We start from the raw sequence: 18,446 nt of genomic DNA, 5'->3' as shown, positions 1-18,446 counted from the left end.
CACCAATAGATTTGCTCAATGCAGGGTTGCCACAAACCTTCAATTTGTTAAAAAAAAAAACTACAGTATCTGTGATGTCTGATAGAGCAAAGCACAATAAAATGAGGCACACCTGCATATGCTTACAGATACACACACACACATGCACACTCTGCCTAGTTACATGTAACACTTTTTTATACATCTCTTAATTTAACTTTCAATTCTTTTATGATATTAGCATATGCATTTTATGTTCTGTAGCCTTCAATTTCTGCAGTCATTGCATATCTCATGCCATTGTGGCTTTTGTATGTTCTTGCTCAGGAAGGCTTATTTTCTCATTTCTTTTTGTGTGTATGTTTTCTCATGAGTTCACGATTTTAGCAATTTTGCCTATGATACTTCTTTGAAGTTTAAATTTTTCACATGGGTTTGAATTATAACTTCAAACCCATATGAATATGTGTTTAAGGGGAACTTATTTTTTTCTTTCTCTTCATTCATAGACAATGCTGACATAGGAAACTATCCATTTTAGCAGTTTTTCTCTAGTGTGTCATCCTTCCATGGCTCTATTTTTATGTGGATGTCTTCAATATAACCTCTCACCATTCTCAGTCTTCAGATTTTGTCTCCTGTCCTCCCATCCAATAAACACTTTACAACTGAGGTTATGGGCCACTGTAGATTCCCAAGTGCTCCTAGAGAAATTGCAGGTTCAGATCTTCTTTTATTATCCCTGTAGACTTATAGACTTGGGTCATTTATTCCCCTTACTTGTCTTTCTTAATGCAAGCTACTTTTAATATTTTACATATCTTTTTTGTTTCTTATGCATTATGATATGTCTCCTTCTACAGCAAGTCCATTATATTACCAAATATATACACTTAAGTGCTGTCAAATTGATTCTGATAAATTTCAAATAGAAACCATTAGAAGTATTTATTTAGCAGGCAATATGACAATGTGTGCTCTCATGGGTAAATATCTTAAAAAGAGCAGTCTTTTAATCTTCATGTTGGCAAGTAAACTCAGCATGTTAAATAAAATATATGCTCTAAGTATTTGAGTATAGTGTTTCATCATTACATTTTAGGGGTTGATGAAAGTAATTCAGAGTCAAGATCCTTATTTAGATTTATGACATAGACAATGACAACAAATTAGCTAAAATATATCTAGTTATTTATTTAGCAGATGATACACATATATTTGAAAAACAGGAGAGAAAAAGTTCTGCCAAATTTTGTAAATAAGTAATGGCTGTAAATTCTTACTCCATCCTGTTTTTAAATTTTATGTGAAGACTTCAGACCCAATTCTAACCCTACTTGTGATCTGATACTTTATGACTGTCTCAGTTCTTAGAAAGGTGTGTGAATGCATGGTCAATAAGCTATGCAGAATAAAAAGTGGACCCATGATTTAAAGTCATTTAAATTTTCATAGCAGTAATTATCTTCATGAAGGATAGTTAACTCTTCTTGTTGAATTTAACCCTTTACCATTATGTAGTGTCCTTCTTTGTCATTTTTTTATTTTTGTTGGTTTAAAGTCTGTTTTTCAGAAACTAGAATTGCAACCCCTGCTTTTTTCTGTTTTCCATTTTCTTGGTAGATTTTCCTCCATCCCTTTATTTTGAGCCTATGTGTGTCACTGCACATGAGATGGGTCTCTTGAAGACAGCATACTAACGGGTCTTGTTTCTTTATCCAGCTTGCGACCCTGTGTTTTTTAATTGGGGATTTAGCTCATTTACATTTAAAGTTAGTATTGACATGTTTGGATCTGATCTTGTCTTCATGATGTTGGCTGGTTATTTTGCAGATTTTCCTATGTGTTGGCTTTGTAGTGTCACTGGTCTGTGTACTTCAATGTGTTTTTATAGTGGCTGGTAACAGTCTTTCCTTTCCATATTTAATGCTTCCTTCAGGAGATCTTTTAAAGCAGGTTGGTTAGTAACAAATTCCCTCAGCATTTGCTTGTCTGAAAGGATTTTATTTCTCCTTTGCTTATGAAGTTTAGTTTGGCCAGACTTGAAATTCTGAATTGGAATTTGTTTTCTTTTAGAATGTTGAATATTGGGCCCCAATCTCTTCTGGCTTTCAAAGTTTCTGCTGAGAGGTCCAGTACTAGTCTGATAGGCTTACCTTTGTAGGTGACCTGGTCTTTCTCTCTGGCTGCCCTTAACATGTTTTTCTTTTGTTTTGATTTTGGAGAATCTGATGATTATTACTCTTGGAGATTATCTTCCTATGGAGTATCTTACTTGGGTTTTCTGCATTTCCTGAATTTGAATGTTGCCCTGTCTATCTAGGTCAGGGAAGTTCTCATGGGTGACATCTTGAAATATGTCTTCCAAATTGGTTCCCTTCTCCCCATCTCTTTCAGGTACACCAATCAGTCATAGATTTGGTCTCTTTACCTAATCCCACATTTCTCAGAGGGTTTGTTCATTCCTTTTTATTCTTTTATCTATTTTTGTCGGCCTGTCTATTTCAAAAAGAGTCTTCAAGCTCTGAGATTCCTTCCTCTGCTTGGTCTGTTCTGCTATTAGTGCTTGTGATTGCATTATGGAATTCTTGTATTGTGTTTTTCAGCTCTATCAGTTTAGTTACATTCTTCTCTATACTGGCTATTTTGTCTGTCAGCTCCTGAAATGTTGTATCATGATTTCTAGCCTTGCATTGTGTTACAATGTGCTCCTTTAGCTCAGTGAAGTTGGGGGATTTTATCCATATTCTGAATTCTATTTCTATAATTTCAACTATATCAATCTCAGCCCAGTTCCAAACCTGTGCTGGGGAGGTGATGTGGTCATGTGGAGGAAAGAGGCCACTCCGGCTTTTTGAGTTTTCAGTGTTCTTGCACTGATTCTTCCTCATCTTCGTGGACTTATTTACCTCCAATCTTTGAGGTTGCTGACCTTTGGATGATATTTTGTTTGTTTGGTTGGTTTTTAAACAGTCTGGCTGCTTTTCCATAAGGCTGCTGCAGTTTTCTCAGGGTCTGCTCCAGTCCCTAGTCACTTTAGATTTTCCAGTACCTAAAGGTATTGCTAGCTGTATTAGTCCATGTTCATGCTGCTGATAAAGACATACCCGAGACTGGGTAATTTACAAAAGAAAGAGATTTATTGGACTAAAAGTTCCACATGGCTGGGAAGGCCTCACAATCATGGTGGAAGGCAAGGAGAAGCAAGTCACATCTTATGTGAATGATGGCAGGCAAAGAGCTTTTGCATGGAAACTCTGTTTTTAAAAACCATCAGATTTTGTGAGACCCATTCGCTATCACAGGAACAGCATGGGAAAGACCCACCCCCAGGATTCAACCATCTCCCACCAAGTCTTTCCCACAACATGTGGAAATTATGGGAGCTACAAGATGAGATTTCGGTGGGGACACAGAGCCAAACCATATCACCAGTGAAGGCTGCAAAACAGCAAAGAAGGTGGCCTGCTCCTTCATCTGAGAGCTCTGTTCCAGGGAGGTATGGATTTGTTGCCAGCCGGAATGCACCTGTAGGATACGGCTGGAGACCCTGCTTGGGAGGTCTCACCCAGTCAGGGGAAACAGGATTGGAAATCTGCTTAAAGAAGTAGTCTGGCCACACTTTCATAGAGTAGCTGTGCTGTACTAGGAGATTCCTTCTGCTCCCAGTCAGTTTGGATTCTCCAAAGTTTGCTGGCTCGAATAGCTGAGTTGCCCAAACAGCAAAGATGGTGGCCCATCCCTCCCTCTGGGAACTCTGTCCAGGGAGAACTCAAATTTCTATTAGCCTGAGAACACCAGCAGGGTTGGCCAGAGGCCCCATTTGGGAGGTTCCACCCAGTGTGGAGGAACAGTTTGGGGACTCACTTAAATAAGCAGTCTGGCCACGTTTTGGTAGAGCAACTGATCCCTTCCATCCCCAGTCAGTTTGGACTCTCCAAAGCCTGCCGGCTGGAATAGCTGAGTTGTCCAAACAACAAAGAAGGCGGTCCACCCCTTTCCTCAGGAATTCTGTCCCAGGTAGGGGTGACACTGTTGCTGGTAGTTGGCTGGAATTCCAAGCCAGTGGGTCTTACCCTGTGAGGTGCTGTGGAAGTGGGGCCAGCAGACCATCGCTGCTTAGCCTCCTGGATTCAGCATCCTTCCTAGAAGTATGTACAGAGGTCCAACTTCCCACCTTGCCAGAAATGCAGTCACTTTTGCCAGGAAGACTGCAGCCGAAGTATGTAAAGCTCCTGGGTCTCTGCATGTGCCTAAGCATCTGCTCTGCTGAGACTCTACACAGTTCTTCTGTTTCTCAAACTGAAGGCCCTGGTGGAGTGGATTCATGAGAGGATCTCCTGACCTGAGGGTTGCAAAGATCCATGGGAGCAGTGTGGCTTTCCTGACTTGTACATTCACTTACCTCTTCCCTGGGTTGGGGAGGTTCCCCTGGCTCCATGTCACTCCCGGGTGAGCCATCATCCTGTCTTGCTTTTCTTTATTCTCCATGGGTCGATATTTTTCCTTGATTAGTCCCAGTGCAAGTACCTGGATGTTTCAGTTGATGGTGCTGCATTTATTCACCCCTTTTGTTCCTCTCCATGAGAGCTACATACCATTGCTGCTTCTAGTTGGCCATCTTGGCCCCAATCCAATGTCTATTAATACATGCATATAATACACTTAAGAAAAAAATTACTCTATTATAAAATATGTGTATATTCATTTTGCAAAAGTAATGCCATATTACTTTCCAAACTAGTTAAATTAATTTACAATTCTGCCACAACTCACCATTGTTACTAATTCACCTTTTCATTATTTTACCATCCATCCATTTATAAATGACTTCTATTAATTTATATGTAAAAGGTAGAGCTGAGGGAGGCTGAGGCAGGAGAATCACTTGAGCCCAGGAGGCAGAGGTTGCAGTAAGCTGAGACTGTGCCATTGCACTCCAGCCTGGTGACAGAGTGTGACTCTGTCTCAAAAAAAAAAAAAAAAAAAAAAAAAAAATAGAGCTGAAAAAGAGCAAGTTCCATTTCCTAGTGGAATATAACGCTTTGGAGCAGGCATATTCTTCCTTTGAAACAACTATTCAAGCCAGAAATTTTACAAAAATTATACACATAAAAGTAGGACTAGAAAAATTTAAATTCTAGAGAAGGGAGAAAGTTTTGGAGGTTATGAAGTTGTCCATATGGGTATTAGCCAACCTTGGGTTTAGGGTAAACACTACAAATAAGCCCAAGCTTTAGTTTTGAGTATTCTTATTGCTGTACAGTTTTGCTAATATTTGATCATAACTATATTTTCAAATTTTTGAGTGTAATGAAATGCCTTTAGTTTGCCTATTCTGATCTTTAATAAGATGGATTATCTTTTCATATATTTATTTGACCTTTGCATTTCCTCTTCAATGAAAATCTGTCCATATTTGTGCTATACTCTCTATTAGATTGTCTTTTCTCATTTATTCATAGAAATTCTTTGTACATGATATAAAGTATTATTTTATATATATATGCAGCATATACAAAAAGTGCAAGCTCCAGTTTGTGGACTACATTTTCACTTATTTTGAGATGTCTCTTGAGGAATGGAGTCTTATTTCTAACGTAGTTATATTTAACTATCTTTTCCTTTATGGTTAATCCTTTTTGTGGTTCATTATTGCATTTCTATATGTTTGATGTAGATTTGTTTTATCAGGTAAGAACATTTACATTTATTCCTAAGTTTTGAAGGGCTTATATCATATATGTTTTTCAGAAATTGGCTATCAGATAGAAGCTTTCAATGCATATATTTAAATAATTTTAATTTGTTACCAAGGTAAATTATGTCAACACATTGAAAAATATTAAACCAAGATTATGTGTATATATATATATATATACACACACACATATATATACATATATATATATACACACACACATATATATATATACATATATATATATATATATATTTTTTTTTTTTTGGGGGGGGGATGGAGTCTTGCTCTGTCACCAGGCTGGAGTACAGTGGCATGATCTCAGCTCACTGCAACTTCCGCCTCCCTGGTTCAAGTGAATCTCCTGCCTTAGCTTCCCAAGTAGCTGGGACTACAGGCACACACCACCATGCCCAGCTAATTTTTGTAATTTTGGTAGAGATGGGGTTTCACCGTGTCAGCCAGGGTGGTCTTGATCTCTTGACCTTGTGATCCACCTGATTATATTTCTTATATAATCCCAACTTGAGCAAGAGCCAATACTTTTATAAACAACTGATTTTGGTTTTCTAATATTTTATTTATGATTTTTGCATGTATAGTTAACTCTGAGATTCCTCTGTAATTTTCTCTCATTTGGTCCTTTCTAAGTTTTTTTATGTCACTGTTATTGTAGGCGCATAAGATGAATTGTATAGTTTTTTCCTCCTTTTCTATTGACTGAAAGATATTGTGTAAGTTTGGAATTAATTATATAGTAGGTAAAATTTACCACTGACACTATGTGGGCTTTCTTTGAGCATATTTAACTATTCATTTTATTACTTATTACAAGATTATTCAGCTTTTCTACTTCTACTTAAGTCATTTTGTTAAGTTATATTGTTTTAAAAATATTTAAAATATTTTTAGAACAACATAAATATTTTTACATTTAAGTTTTAAAAGCTGAGCTACAATTTTCATAATTCTCTTATTTTAAAATTTGATTTTTCTTATAAGAAACTTAATTGGAGTTGCATCAGAGAATGTAATTGGATTACATCTGATAGATTTTGTAATTTGCTATCATGCTTTATGGGAGTAATATTTTAATAGTCCCCTGCCCCTAGAGTATAGTCTCCACTTGTTAGATGCAGTGTCAAGCATATGTCTATAAGAACAACTTTTAAGTATATTGCTCAACTCTTCTATACCTATATATTTTTATGTGGTTTGTTAATTACTGAGAGAAGTATGATTATGTTTTTTAATATCACAACTGTCTTAGTCAGCTTGGGATGCCATAACAATACCATAAACTAGGTGACTTGACCAACAGACATCCATTCCTCACAGCTCTTGAAGCTGGGAAGTGCAAGATCAAAGTGCTGGCAGATTTGGTGTCCGGTGAGGTCCTCTTCTTGCTTGTTGATGGCTATCTCTTGCTGTTTTCTCACATGTCTGGGAGAGAGAGACAGAGACAGAGAGAGAGGGTGCTCTGGTCTCTTCTTTTTTTTTTTTTAATTATACTTTAAGTTTTAAGGTACATGTGCACAATGTGCAGGTTAGTTACATATGTATACATGTGCCATGTTGGTGTGCTGAACCCAGTAACTCGTCATTTAACATTAGGTATATCTCCAAATGCTATCCCTCCCCTCTCTCCCCACCCCACAACAGGCCCCAGTGTGTGATGTTCCCCTTCCTGTGTCCATGTGTTCTCATTGTTCAATTCCCGCCTATGAGTGAGAACATGCGGTGTTTGTCTTTTTTGTCCTTGCGATAGTTTGCTGAGAATGATGGTTTCCAGCTTCATCCATGTCCCTACAAAGGATGAACTCATCATTTTTTATGGCTGCATAGTATTCCATGGTGTATATGTGCCACATTTTCTTAATCCAGTCTATCATTGTTGGACATTTGGGTTGGTTCCAAGTCTTTGCTATTGTGAATAGTGCCACAATAAACATACGTGTGCATGTGTCTTTATAGCAGCATGATTTATAATCCTTTGGGTATATACCCAGTAATGGGATGGCTGGGTCAAATGGTATTTCTAGTTCTAGATCCCTGAGGAATCGCCACACTGACTTCCCCAATGGTTGAACTAGTTTACAGTCCCACCAACAGTGTAAGAGTGTTCCTATTTCTCCACATCCTCTCCAGCACCTGTTGTTTCATGACATTTTAATGATCACCATTCTAACTGGTGTGAGATGGTATGTCATTGTGGTTTTGATTTGCATTTCTCTGATGGCCAGTGATGATGAGCATTTTTTCATGTGTCTTTGGCTGCATAAATGTCTTCTTTTGGGAAGTGTCTGTTCATATCCTTTGTCCACTTTTTGATGGGGTTGTTTGTTTTTTTTCTTGTAAATTTGTTTGAATTCATTGTAGATTCTGGATATTAGCCCTTTGTCAGATGGATAGATTGCAAAAATTTTCTCCCATTCTGTAGGTTGCCTGTTAACTCTGATGGTAGTTTCTTTTGCTGTGCAGGAGCTCTTTAGTTTAATTAGATCCCATTTGTCAATTTTGGCTTTTGTTGCCCTTGCTTGTGGTGTTTTAGACATGAAGTCCTTGCCCATGCCTATGTCCTGAATGGTATTGCCTAGGTTTTCTTCTGGGGTTTTTATGGTTTTAGGTCTAACATTTAAGTCTTTAATCCATCTTGAATTAATTTTTGTATAAGGTGTAAGGAAGGGATCCAGTTTCAGCTTTCTACATATGGCTAGCCAGTTTTCCCAGCACCATTTATTAAAGAGGGAATCATTTCCCCATTTCTTGTTTTTGTCAGGTTTGTCAAAGATCAGATGGTTGCAGATATGCGGCGTTATTTCTGAGGGCTCTGTTCTGTTCCATTGGTCTATATCTCTGTTTTGGTACCAGTACCATGCTGTTTTGGTTACTGTAGCCTTGTAGTATAGTTTGAAGTCAGGTAGAGTGATGCCTCCAGCTTTGTTCTTTTGGCTTAGGATTGACTTGGCGATGCAGGCTCTTTTTTCATTCCATATGAACTTTAAAGTAGTTTTTTCCCATTCTGTGAAGAAAGTCATTGGTAGCTTGATGGGGATGGCATTGAATCTATAAATTACCTTGGGCAGTATGGCCATTTTCACGATATTGATTTTTCCTACCCATGAGCATGGAATGTTCTTCCATTTGTGTGTATCCTCTTTTATTTCATTGAGCAGTGGTTTGTAGTTCTCCTTGAAGAGGTTCTTCACATCCCTTGTAGGTTGGATTCCTAGGTATTTTATTCTCTTTGAAGCAATTGTGAGTGGGAATTCACCCATGATTTGGCTCTCTGTTTGTCTGTTATTGGTGTATAAGTATGCTCGTGATTTTTGTACATTGATTTTGTATCCTGAGACTTTGCTGAAGTTGCCTATCAGCTTAAGGAAATTTTGGGCTGAGACGATGGGTTTTTCTAGATATACAATCATGTCATGTGCAAACAGGGACAATTTGACTTCCTCTTTTCCTGATTGAATACCCTTTATTTCCTTCTCCTGCCTGATTGCCCTGGCCAGTCTCTTCTTATAAGGACAGTAATCCCACCATGAGGCTCTACCCTAATGACTTCATCTAAACTTAATTACTTCCTAAAGACCTCCTTCCAAATATCGTTACATGGAGGATTAGAGACTCATCATATACATTTGGGAGGAGGGGACACAAACATTCAGTCCATCATAAGAATAGCTTATTGAAATTTAGTTTGTATACCATAAAAGTCATTCATTTAAAGCATACAATACAATAATTTTTAGTAGTTTTAGAGTTGTACAACCATCATAACAATTTTAGAACATTTTTATCACTCGGAAAAGAAACATCAAGCCTATTGGTAGTCCCTCCCGATTTCCCCCTTCCCCTCCTTCCCTAACCACAGTACTAGGCAATCATTAATGTACTTTCTGTTTCTATAAATTTGCCTATTCTGGACATTTTATATAAGTGGAGTCATGAAACATGTGGTGCTTTGTGTCTGGATTCTTTCACTTAGCATATTGTTTTCAATGCATTCATGTATAACATGTATCCATACTTCATTTTTTCTATGTCCAAATATTTTATTATATGGATACACCACATTTGATTTATCCATTCATCAGTTGACAGACATTTGAGTGTTTCCCACTCCTTGGCTATTATAAATAATGCTGCCATAAATATTTACTTTTTATTTTTATTTTTTTATTTTTAAAATTTTTATTCTTTTAATTTTCTTGAGATGGAGTCTCACTCTGTCACAGGCTGGAGTGCAGTGGTGCTATCTCTGCTCACTGTAACTTCCATCTCCCTGGTTCAAGTGATTCTCCTGCCTCAGCCTCCTGAGCAGCTGGGATTACAGGCATGTGCCACGGCGCCTGGCTATTTTTTGTATTTGTTGTAGAGATGGGCTTTCACCCTGTTGGCCCGGCTGGTCTCAAACTCCTGACCTCAAGTAATCCACCCGTCTCGGCCTCCCAAATTGCTGGGATTACAGGCATGAGACACTGCACCTGGCCCATAAATATTTATATACATGTTTCTGCATGGGTTTCTCTTGGGCATATAGCTAGAAGTACAATTGCTGGTCATATGATAACTCTAACCTTTTAAGGAACTGCTGGACTATTTTCCAAAGGAGTTGCATCACTTTACATTCCGACTAGTAGTGTGAAAATGTTCCAATTTCTCCACATTCTCACCAATACTTACTGTATTTTTGATTCTAGCCATCCTGGGGGTATAAAGTAGTATTTCACCATGGTTTTAATATGAAATTCCCTGGTGGCTAAGATTATTATTTTTAAATTTCTGTTAATTTTTTATACATTTCAAAGCTCACTTCTTACATGCATACCTCATTAGAATGCTCATATATTCCTGGTAAAATGAATATTGTATTATTATGTAGTAATACTATATTTCTGGCTAAATGCTGCCTAAATGTCTTGTTAAACTACCAAAATACTTGATAGTGATTACTTTATTAGTATTTCTTGAATTATTTTTGGTAGATATTTATTTTTATCATTGTAAGAAATCTTTATTTTTCTATAACTGCTTCATTTTCCTAATAACCTATTCTTATTAATGATAAATTAATTATCCTTTTGATTTTCACTGAAATTACAAATTGTGTATTTTAAAAATATCATCCCTGCTTTTCAACCACACCTTTCTAAATAATCAATATATATGCATTTTTTACATTCAGGCTACTGATTATCATTCGTTGTGGAATTATTTTCTATTTCTTCTCACTATAAAAAATGACAGCCTGGGTTGATCAATATATTAGACCATTATAGGCTAATTGATACCATAAATATCAGTAACACACACAGCAAGATACATTTTTTGGCCACATGAAGCATGTTGCAGATGTTCCTGGCCAAGCAGTTCTTTGATTTATGACTATCTCAGGTAAGAAAAAAATACGTAGAAGTATAGAAAAGTAGACCTATTCACTCTGAGGCCTGTGAACTCCAAAGAAACAGTCAGAGGGCAGTCAAGATTCAAGAGCAGGCAAAATAGACTTTGCTTCTCCATTAAGAGGAAAGCAGCCACTTCTTTGTGTATTAAAACTGCCATCAGCTGCAGGTGACAGCTAACGTAGCAGTAACACAAGGCATAAGTGGATGGATTAGGCTCACAGCCTTAGGGAAGATACATGACCACTCCGGTCTTAAGTAAGTTGAAGATCTTTCTGGGCCTTAGAAAATGCATGGGGTTTGGGGGGCATTAACAAAGCAGAGGCCTGTGAGAGACTCTGCTGAATGTGAGGATGAGGCAGCTCAGCCCTCATCCTGTGGTTGCATGGGACTCAGCAAAGGCATAGGGTGTAGTTCAGATAAGTTTGACCAATTCCTTTGCAGGCTTGGCTGATGCAGAACTATCAATTATATAGAAACTAATTCTTGTGTATATAGGCTCTTGATGCTTTGGAGAGAGCATTGTTTGTTGCTTTTACTTTTAAAAATTTTGTAGCTCCAACTGTCCCACAGAGAAAACTAGATACTTTAATTTACTGGTGCTAGATTGGCAATGCTCATTGGTTACCCTAAACTCAATTTTGCACTTAGGGCCTAGGAATATACTAACTTTGCATACATGTAGTTTGCTCTACAGACCCAAGAGACACTGCATCCTACTACATTATGTGGTCTCAAGTTGGCTCAAAACTCGCTAATTGTCTGAAGAATGATGAGGTTAATAAATCTGAAAAGGAGAACTTTGTTTCTCATACAGGTTTGCAGCCTGCAGGGTGGTTGTTCTGTTTTTTGTTTTTTTGTTTTTTTTTGGGTGGAGGGCATCAATCCATAGATTTATTTATTTATTTATTTATTTATTCTTTTTTTTCTTTTTTTGTTTTTCTGGATTTTTTTAAAATTATACTTTAAGTTCTAGTGTACATGTGCACAACGTGCAGGTTTGTTACATAGGAATACATGTGCCATGTTGGTTTGCTGCACCCATCAACTCGTCATTTACATTAGGTATTTCTCCTAATGCTATCCCTCCCCCATTCTCCCCCGCCATGACAGGCCCCGGTGTGTGATGTTCCCCGCTCTGTGTCCAAGTGTTCTCATTGTTCAACTCCCACCTATGAATGAGAACATGTGGTGTTTGCTCTTCTGTCCTCGTTATAGTCTGCTCAGAATGATAGTTTCCAGCTTTATCCATGTCCCTGCAAAGGACATGAACTCATGCCTTTTTATAGCTGCATAGTATTCCATGGTGTATGTGTGCCACATTTTCTTAATCCAGTCTATCACTGATGAACATTTGGGTTGGTTCCAAGTCTTTGCTATTGTGAATAGTGTTACAATAAACATACGTGTGCATGTGTCTTTATAGTAGCATGATTTACAATCCTTTGGGTATATACCCAGTAGTGGGATCGCTGGGTCAAATGGTATTTCTGGTTCTAGATCCTTGAGGAATCACCACACTGTCTTCCACAATGCTTGAACTAATTTACACTCAGGGTAGTCATTCTGACAGGCTGGGAAATTATAGCCTCTGACCAGAAGCTGGAAACAGACACTTTGAAGAAGGGGCAAAGGAAACAGGAATTTATGCTGAGTAGGGTGGCCAAATATTCATATTTAGTAAGCTATAGGAGAAGTCATCAATATTTATGAAAGGAGAAACAGGTGTATATGCAATTGAGTTTCATGCCCCTTTATAAATTGCATGAACAAAAAATGGCATCATCGGCATCATCCATGGGTAGAGTTTTTGACCTTTTGAGGTCAAAAGGTGAAGCAGAGGAGAGGAAAACTCTCACTGCACATCCTCCATAGACTGGTCAGAACCCCTCCGTGGTTGGAGGTCTCCTACTAGGAAGGAATGCTGGTTGGTTGTTGTGTCAAAACTGCAAAAGGGAGGGGCAGGGTCAGGTGGTTGGTTTATATCAGTGGTGGATTCTTTCAAAAGGGCTGGTTTTTGTTTAGCCCTTAGAGCAGGAAGCCTAATGACAGTTAGTGAGGGAGGGGATATAACAAGGCAAGGTATGTCTGGTTTCCCATGCTGTCATGACTGGAAATTCAGCTTCCAAAGTTTCTCTGGGATCCCCTTGGTCAAGAGAAGGTCCTTTCAGTTGGCTGGGGGGGCTTTGGATTTTATTTTTATTTCTCACAATTATACTTGAGTGACAGAACATCCTTATGAAGCAGGTTTCTCAGGACTGAGCACTTCCATAGCAAGAGACAATGGAGCAGCCACTGTAGTCCAGAACTGCTCAAGAGTGAAATGGCTGTGTCACTAGGGAACGTCCACACTCAACTCACAGGACCCAAAGGCAAGATGGAAGTTAAAACACTTAAAATCTATTGTCTATAGAAAAACAGTATGTTAAATGAGACCCAGTATGGGGCCACTACTTTGGCAAATATCTAACTTCGCCATAAGTCTGCAGTCTCAGATTCCATGCTCTGAGAAAAGTGTGTAGGAATTTCTTCTCCATGTGTGTTAAATGCATAGTGCCCAAATTAACTTCTTGCTAAGAGATTTCTCCCAGTAGATTTTAGGATCACAGATAATGGATTCTGAAAAAGGGACGGAGATTTATTGGCATCCTGGGGAAACTGAAACCAGATTTTCTTTGTTGATCTGCACCACTGACAAACCTACTGAGTCTCTGCTGTAGTCTGTCAACACTTAGTACTGGCAGTACTTAGAACATAATCCTGGGATAACTGCCTTGAGCGGGGACGGGGAGGGTGGAGGGTCAGTGGGGGGTCAGTGCTCTCATAATCTTGCATTTATGTACTTGAAATCATGCAGTCATGACAATTTGCCACAAAACTAATACAATTCTTGAGAGCTGACCTTAAAGTAACTACACACATAATGATGAGAATCAGCCCAGGCTACTGTTGCTGAAAGAACACTGAGAACCCCTGTGAAATGTGACTGGGCAAAACAAGTTGGGATGGAATAATTTTGAACTTCAGCTTTTTTGAATTTTAAATTACAAGAGAAAGTTAATTTGCTTTCGGATCATACTTCCCTTGGACTTCATACTTCCCTTGGACTTTAACACACTTTACCTTTAATTTAAAAGAAGATTTAATTTTTAGACTTGATTTTATCTCTGGGAGTTAGATACGTGGAGGAGGTTTACATCCAAATTTAGGACATTTCTATTTTGGCATCTTTTTTAACTTGAATGTATTAATGTTGAAATTTAATCTCATTAAATGTCTTATGGGCTCTACTGGACAACATGGCTAGACATAATTTGAAATGGGAAGTGAATAGTGAATACATATTTAGCCTTGAGTTAAGAATGGCTTGGGACTGGTTTAATTAATGTCTTATGCTTTCCAAGGCATTGCCTACTAGGTTCCTGAAGAATATTCCACTGGGGCAGTGGTTGGTATTGGTTGTATAGCATCACAAAAGGTATGTGGTGTGGGCAGAGGAAGCTGACCTACTAGAAACTGATATTCTTCATTGGTGGGAGACAGATGGATCTCTCATTGACTAAAAGCTTAATGGTTAAGCCCAATGGGTTATTAGAACAAAAATTGGAGGAATGGCTTTTGGGGAATTTTTACTGCCCTATTTTTTTTCCCTCAGTGTGAAAAGGGTCCTATTAGTGCAGCACTTCAACCTCTATCACCTTATGCATTTTCCCCCTGAGTGGAAGGGAATAATGGCATGTCTGGTGATGCTGGAAAGAAAAAAATAGGCTTGCATAGCTGAGGCCCTCATCCTTCTTTGGGAAACTAGGTGGCTGCAGGGAGTAAGGTTCTCTTCTACTACTCTGACTCAGGAATTCTACAACTGGTAAGTGTGCCAGACTTCTGTTTGTCCCTTTAGAAAACTATTTACCCTTCTTAACCCTGGTTTCTGCTTCAGGAGGCTAAGTGTTGGGGTCCATAACAGGCAACCTTTATCACTGACTTCCAGTTGGGTTCAGTGAAAGGGAGGCCTTGAGAGGAGATCAGAAAGGTGAGTGAGGTCAAGGTATTTATTCCTTTAGGTCTCTCCTTGTTAGGTTGCCATGAACTGCATGTATCCCTTGAGTGAGGCTTTGCTCAAGGTAGTTCCTTCAGTAGGCAACTCTCTCCTGGATATTGGTTACTGCCTACTCTCCTCCCTCTTCAGTCCTAGGGGCAATACAGCTTCATTCTTTCTTGTTCCTAACTATTGTCTTTTATCCCTTGTTGGTTTATCCACATTCAGACCACATCTATTGAAAACGCCTTTGATGGATCTTGACGGGTAAAGCAATTTATTCTAATTCTGAGACTCAGTACTAGAAAGTCTACTTGGCTGTATATTAGGCTATGTACTCTAGCCTAAATTTTGCAAGTAACAAAGGAGAGATTTTGACCTCGTTATGTTGACTTTTGTCTTATTTTTGAGTTAGTACAGATGGGAAGAAGGGGCCTAAAAAGCCCAAGTCAAGAAAAAAAAGGAAGTATATGGAATGCCTTTTGTTTTTATGTATATTTTAAACTATGTTAGTTTGCTCTTAGTTTTGTGCCCCCCTTTTTAAGGGGTATGTGTATGTGTGCTATGGTTTGGATATGGTTTGTCCCTACCAAAGCTCATGTTGAAATTTTATCCTTGGTGTGGTAGTATTGGGAGATGTGGCCTCATGGGAGGTGCTTGGGTTATGGGGACAGATTCCCTCATGAGCATCTTGGTGCTGTTCTTGGTGGTGAATGAGTTCTCACTCTTCCAAGTCTGGAGTAGTCCTTATGAGAGTGAGTTGTCATAAAGCTAGGATGCCCCTCAGGTTTCCCCCTCTTTCATGTGTTCACTTCCCCTTTGACTTACTGAACTATGTTGTGATGCAGCAAGAAAGCCCTCACTAGAAGCCAGGGCCGTATCATTGTATTTCTCAGCCTGTGGAACCACAGGTGAAATACATCTTTTTTAAAAAATAAGTTGCCCAGTTTCAGGTATTCCTTTACGGCAACACAAAATGGACTAAGACAATGTGTGTCTGAATTTTGTAGTTGTGTACGGTATGTGTGTGTGTTTAGTAGGGTAGAGGTGAGTGTGAAAGGAATCAGCATATGGGCCATGTTTTAATTTGAAACCTGCTTTTGATGCTGGTAAGAATCCTTCCCCATCTATCATAATTACATTTTCTAATTTTTTTTTAAAGGATGTGATGGTGACACACTACTAAACCCATTTTAATCAGAATCCCTGTTGTATGCCACGGTAGGGAAGTTTCACAACCTTTAGCCAGAGATACCTCTACAGTAGGCAGACAATCTCTGCTTAGAATACATCTAATGAAGAAAACTTTTACTATCACCAGAGGGGAAAATGTTTCCATCTAATTTTTATCCAAAATATTTGAGTAATTCATTTAATTTTCAAAATATTGTCTTTATTTCCCATGAACAACTTACTAAACACTTGTTCATTTCAATTAAAAATTATCAATTGTATTTTTATTTATTACATACAAATACAATCGAATATAATCTACTTAGTAATGGTAAATTCATGATTAACACAGAGATCAAACATGATACTGATAACAAACTAGCTTTTAAGAATGAAGAAAAAATAAATCCATAATTTACCTTTGGGGTGGGCTTTATATTTATTCAAGGGCTGTTAACATTATTTTCTGAGAAAACTGGGTCTAAGTCCATTTTGTGTTGTTGTAAAAGAATACGTGAAACTGGGTAGATGAACTTTGTTCTGGGTCCTCAGGTCTAAGACTATGAATACACCTGGGCCAGGCCACATTAGTCAGGAGAGGCTGAAAGTGATAGAGGAACAATGCTGGTGCCTGGATGTGAGATAATGCATCACACTCTGTAATCATGGTTTCTATTGTATAACCCTAAGAATAAACTATACCTGGCTGAGATCAAGTGCTCTCTAGACTAGAAGGCACAACTTCTTTAGCCTTATGAATATGAGATTGGGTTTAGGGGGAACAGCCGTCCCTCCTGAATGCATTGTGTGACTCACTCACTCAGATGTTGTCATCTGCAACTGGGCACGTCGATCCTGATGAGAATCTTAGGACAATGGAAGGTTGTGCTTCTACTTCCTTTTGTATCTTTTAGATGAGTACATTTTTATATATTCAAGTACTGGTCTTGTCTGGTCTTTCTGTCAGCATCAGTCCACCATTAACATTTGGCAATGCAAGTGTCACAAGCTTTTCTTTATTTTATAATATTAGGTAATAAGTCTCTAAATGATACTTAGAAAATTTTTGAGTTTTATTATATGTTGTACAATGTAATACACATATCTAATATCATATATTTTTATATTGTAAATTAGAATCATTTCATACAAAGCCCTTAGATTTTAATTCTCTAATTCTCTGGAATTCTATTTGCCATTTTAAGTTTCTGAAACTCACCCAATACTTCATGATACTGGAGGCTCACTAACCTTCCCTCATGGCCAAATCCTGACTGCAAGGCTCATTTTTAAATTGATTCCAAGCAGGATGAATATTTCCTAAACTTTAGTCCAAGAGAAAAAAATTTTGAAAACCATTATTGTTAAGGGCATTTCTCATAATTCTTTCCTTTACATTTGTTTTTGTCTACATATGACTTTTAGCTTCATTACTAGAAGGATTTCATTTTAACAAATACAATTATTCTTGTAACCAAATAAGTTAATAACTAAAATCATGGCACAAATTATAGCAACACTTAAACTTAATTACCTCAAGTAAATAATAACTTAGTTACTTGGGAAATGTGGGTAATCCCAGAAATTATAAAATCTATACATTTTGACCTGCTTTGTACCCAGCTGAAGTATTTCTCCAGGCTATACTCACACTAATCTTTTAAAAATGTACCAGGTTAGGTTTATGTTATTAATATGTCTTTTAGTTGATGCAGCGGATTCTAATTCATGAATATGTCATATTAAAGATGGTTGCAAATTTTTTGACACACTGGGCAATAAGAGCCCTCTTTTATTTGCCACATCTGTAGATTTGTTTTGTGTTTTCTCCTTGTTTTGGGTCCCTGTTGATTTCCTTTACTTTTTTGAAAGCTCAGTTATGCAATTAAAAGGATATTTAGGATTTTCAGCTTCTGCTTAGCATGTAGTAAGCTGAACAGAGCATTGCTCCCATATTCACAACAAAAGAAATTATTGAATATTCTGCAAAACCAAAACCTTTTTTGAATTTGTCAGTGAGCTGAGGTCACAGGGAAAAAAATCATTCCTGAAATCTGAAGGAAAACACCTTCCTTCAAGGAGAGAAAATACATAAGCACTTGCTTATCTGGGGCAGATTCCTGACACTCAAAATCATACAAACTTTTTA

The sequence above is a fragment of the Pan troglodytes genome, chromosome 4, assembly GCF_028858775.2.
Source record: "Pan troglodytes isolate AG18354 chromosome 4, NHGRI_mPanTro3-v2.0_pri, whole genome shotgun sequence".
Lineage (NCBI taxonomy): Eukaryota > Metazoa > Chordata > Mammalia > Primates > Hominidae > Pan > Pan troglodytes.
The sequence above is the reverse complement of the archived record's forward strand: the minus strand, read 5'-3'. Positions refer to the sequence as shown.